We start from the raw sequence: 5,229 nt of genomic DNA, 5'->3' as shown, positions 1-5,229 counted from the left end.
CTTGAATATATCGTCAAATTGAAGGGACTCATCATTTAATACTAAACCAAGATTAAATGGAATATGAAAATACATTTCATATATGATAAATGTTCAACCCCATTGTTTTACAACCATGGGCCTCAAACCCATCTTTAAAACAGTTCATGGAATTCAAAGCTATGCTTGATTTCCAGTGCTACAACGTGAGTGTTGCTTCTCACTTGTTGCATAGGTTTAGTTATCATGCTTTGCCAATCTTAATATTATTTTCATCGAATGTTCTTCGAGATATGATGATAAGATCTTTTCGAGTTTGTTTATTATGTGATCTAGTCTTTCTTACTTTGATGGTGGTTTTACTCATTTTGCAATGAAGAACCATCAAATTAGCAGACGTTTTTCTTGCTTCAAGAGTGGTTCTACGCATTTTTCAATGAAGAACCATCAAGCCAGCAGATAGGTGATCTACCCAAGTTCAGTGAAGAACTTTAAACAACCCTGTTTTATTGCTTCTTAGGCAATAATTACTTTTACTTCAACTGTATAGGTTGCTAGTGATGCTTTGTTTGGATTTACCTATCCAAGCAGTTCATAGATATGTGGAAGACTCTCCAACTATATCTTAGAACATAGAAATTATTATTTTAATTTCCCACGCAACAACTCATGGTCTCCAACCCATGTTGCCATTTTCAAAACACGATGCTCTATAGCTCGTCCTTATCAATGGTTAACTCCAAAGGGTCTTGCTTGATCCTTTGCCAGTGTTTATGCGTGTAGCATCAATATTTAGCATATCTTTATTTCCTTGAATCAAGAACTATTCCTATGTACCTTTTCAAGCACCATAAGTATTCTTGATCTCAATCTAGTTGATCTTCACTTAGATCAATAGAGATTGGTATATGTTCGTCATGCCTAAAGTCATACGATACGTTTTTGGCGATCCTCATATTATATTATATACATGATAAATTCTTTTGCAGAATAATTCCCAATTGAATTCTATTCATGTAACTTTAGCTCATTCAGTTACAGTAGATACTGAATCCAACTAAATTCTTTGACATATAATATAGGTGAAGAATCTCATTAGATTCTTTGATGTTTAACTTAGTAAATGCTTATACTTAGTTCAAACATTCATTTACTTAGATTTATTCACATGGGTCGAATATCTCCAATGGAGTATTTCGTGTTTGATTTAGTAAATGCCATTACTTAATCCAAAACAATATTATAAGATCTTTATAAATAGATCTTAATACCCAGTATGCACTAAGTTTCGCCATGGTCCATCATTGATGAATAATTTCAAATCTAAGTCATTAGCATTTGAATATTATTTTACAATAGAGAGATATGTGTGTGATACACACAGGACCAGTTAAGTTTTTATGTACTCCCACTAAACTTCTTATATATCTATAAGAATCATGTATATTTTATGAAACTAAAATGCTTATTAGCTTCACTTAAAATACAGTTCCAATTCCCAATTGCTTGCTTAAATCTGTACTTAGATTTTATAAGCTAGCTTTCTTTTTCAAGCATTTATTTGGATCCACAAATCCTATGACATACATGTTAGGTTATGATTCATATGACAAAACATAAATCATGCGGAAAAACCATAAAGCCAGGAAAGCATATTATTTACACATAATCATTTAGCATAGTTTAGATGCATACACTTTGTTGCGTGCCCTCCCTAGCTGCGCCCGAACCGAACAAGAACAAGTCTTTAGGACTCCAAGTGTCGTCCCTCCGTAGATAGTCCACAGCACGTCCGGGTCCGCCTTAAGCTTGACCAACTAGGATCGCCCTTAAGGTACTTAGAATTTTCGGCTAATGGGCAAGAGTTATGGCTGATTTTTCTGCTTAAAAATCCTAGTTTTGAATACTTGAAAACCTATGTATAAATAATGACCCCTAGGCCCTTATTTATAGAGGTATGGAAAAGGAATTGTAATCCTACTAGGATGTGGATTTGTTAATTAGAACTTTATTAGGACTCTAAATAACAAAGCAATTCTAATAAGATTAGGATTTTAATCTTCGCATGAATCCCAATAGAATTAGGATTTCCGGCATACGCATCGCACAAGCCGTGCACCCGCGCAGGCCTTGCGGCCCACGACAAGCGCACAGCCTATGTGCGGTGCTGCGTGCGCGCGCGCCCCCTTGGCTGGGCCTGGCCTTGCGCTGGGCCTGGTCGAGGCGTGCGTTGCGTGCGGCTCGCTGGGCGATGGCCTGGCTTCGTGCTGGGCCTTCGTCTAGCGGGCCTCGTCCGATGCTAATTCGTACGATACGCTTCCGATTAAATTCCCGATTCCGGAATTCATTTCCGATACGAACAACATTTAATATTTCCGATTCCGGAATTAATTTCCGTTTCGAACAAATATTTAACATTTCCGTTTCCGGAATTATTTTCCGATTCCGATAATATTTCCGATTCTGACAATATTTCCGTTTCCGGCAATATTTCCGATTCCGGCAATATTTCCATTTCCGATAATATTTTCCGATACGTACCATGTTTCCGTTTCCGGCAACATCTACGACTTGGATAATATTTATATTTCCGATACGATCCATATTTCCGTTTCCGGCAATATCATCGTTTCCGGAGTATTCATTTCTTGCCTGTGACGATCTCAGCTCCCACTGAAACCAAGATCCGACGATTCCGAATATCCATAGATGGAGTATTTAATGCCATTAAATACTTGATCCGTTTACGTACTATTTGTGTGACCCTACGGGTTCAGTCAAGAGTAAGCTGTGGATTAATATCATTAATTCCACTTGAACTGAAGCGGCCTCTAGCTAGGCATTCAGCTCACTTGATCTCACTGAATTATTAACTTGTTAATTAATACTGAACCGCATTTATTAGACTCAACATAGAATGCATACTTGGACCAAGGGCATTATTTCCTTCAGTCTCCCACTTAAGGACAAGTGTGCATTTCCTAATTCCTTTGTCGCTCGATGCTTGCTCTTGAACATAAGGTAAGAGTTGTCATCCTTATTATGTCCAGAGGTGTTCCTCGGTTTCAGAGTTCAACTGATCAAATAAACAGATAATCATAGCCTATGATTCATCCGAGCACGGCCATGCATTTCACAGTTTCTAGCTCTCCGAGTGGCCTTGTACAACTTTTAAGCATCTCATCTCGATTTATGGGAAGACAATCCCAATCTTGCGATCTTGAGATTAGACTTTATTTGATAGGTGATTACCTAAGCGTTGCCTTTATAGCCTCCTTTTACGGTGCGACGGTTGGTCAACGTCAAAGCAACCAGTTCTCAAACAAGTAATCTCAAATCACTCAGGTATTGAGGATTTAGTGTCTAATAATTTTAATGAAATTTACTTATGACAGATTTTCATCTCTTACAGTAAAGTTTCATAGGTCTTGTCCGATACTAGTCTTCCCAAAGTAAGTATCTATGCAAATGATTATGACATTGCCATGTCCACATAGTTCAAGAAACAGAACTACTAGTCATCTTGCATTCTAATCGTCTAACGTTTTCTATGCGTCCAATTTTATAGAAAACTCCGACTAGGGACCATTTTCAACCTTTGACATTCAAGTTCACTTGATAGACATTTCTTAGTCACAGGACTGGTCCTGACAGTCTATCTTGAATATATCGTCAAATTGAAGGGACTCATCATTTAATACTAAACCAAGATTAAATGGAATATGAAAATACATTTCATATATGATAAATGTTCAACCCCATTGTTTTACAACCATGGGCCTCAAACCCATCTTTAAAACAGTTCATGGAATTCAAAGCTATGCTTGATTTCCAGTGCTACAACGTGAGTGTTGCTTCTCACTTGTTGCATAGGTTTAGTTATCATGCTTTGCCAATCTTAATATCATTTTCATCGAATGTTCTTCGAGATATGATGATAAGATCTTTTCGAGTTTGTTTATTATGTGATCTAGTCTTTCTTACTTTGATGGTGGTTTTACTCATTTTGCAATGAAGAACCATCAAATTAGCAGACGTTTTTCTTGCTTCAAGAGTGGTTCTACGCATTTTTCAATGAAGAACCATCAAGCCAGCAGATAGGTGATCTACCCAAGTTCAGTGAAGAACTTTAAACAACCTTGTTTTATTGCTTCTTAGGCAATAATTACTTTTACTTCAACTGTATAGGTTGCTAGTGATGCTTTGTTTGGATTTACCTATCCAAGCAGTTCATAGATATGTGGAAGACTCTCCAACTATATCTTAGAACATAGAAATTATTATTTTAATTTCCCACGCAACAACTCATGGTCTCCAACCCATGTTGCCATTTTCAAAACACGATGCTCTATAGCTCGTCCTTATCAATGGTTAACTCCAAAGGGTCTTGCTTGATCCTTTGCCAGTGTTTATGCGTGTAGCATCAATATTTAGCATATCTTTATTTCCTTGAATCAAGAACTATTCCTATGTACCTTTTCAAGCACCATAAGTATTCTTGATCTCAATCTAGTTGATCTTCACTTAGATCAATAGAGATTGGTATATGTTCGTCATGCCTAAAGTCATACGATACGTTTTTGGCGATCCTCATATTATATTATATACATGATAAATTATTTTGCAGAATAATTCCCAATTGAATTCTATTCATGTAACTTTAGCTCATTCAGTTACAGTAGATACTGAATCCAACTAAATTCTTTGACATATAATATAGGTGAAGAATCTCATTAGATTCTTTGATGTTTAACTTAGTAAATGCTTATACTTAGTTCAAACATTCATTTACTTAGATTTATTCACATGGGTCGAATATCTCCAATGGAGTATTTCGTGTTTGATTTAGTAAATGCCATTACTTAATCCAAAACAATATTATAAGATCTTTATAAATAGATCTTAATACCCAGTATGCACTAAGTTTCGCCATGGTCCATCATTGATGAATAATTTCAAATCTAAGTCATTAGCATTTGAATATTATTTTACAATAGAGAGATATGTGTGTGATACACACAGGACCAGTTAAGTTTTTATGTACTCCCACTAAACTTCTTATATATCTATAAGAATCATGTATATTTTATGAAACTAAAATGCTTATTAGCTTCACTTAAAATACAGTTCCAATTCCCAATTGCTTGCTTAAATCTGTACTTAGATTTTATAAGCTAGCTTTCTTTTTCAAGCATTTATTTGGATCCACAAATCCTATGACATACATGTTAGGTTATGATTCATATGACA

This window comes from Spinacia oleracea, chromosome 3 (genome assembly GCF_020520425.1).
Source record: "Spinacia oleracea cultivar Varoflay chromosome 3, BTI_SOV_V1, whole genome shotgun sequence".
Classification (NCBI taxonomy): domain Eukaryota; kingdom Viridiplantae; phylum Streptophyta; class Magnoliopsida; order Caryophyllales; family Amaranthaceae; genus Spinacia; species Spinacia oleracea.
The sequence above is the reverse complement of the archived record's forward strand: the minus strand, read 5'-3'. Positions refer to the sequence as shown.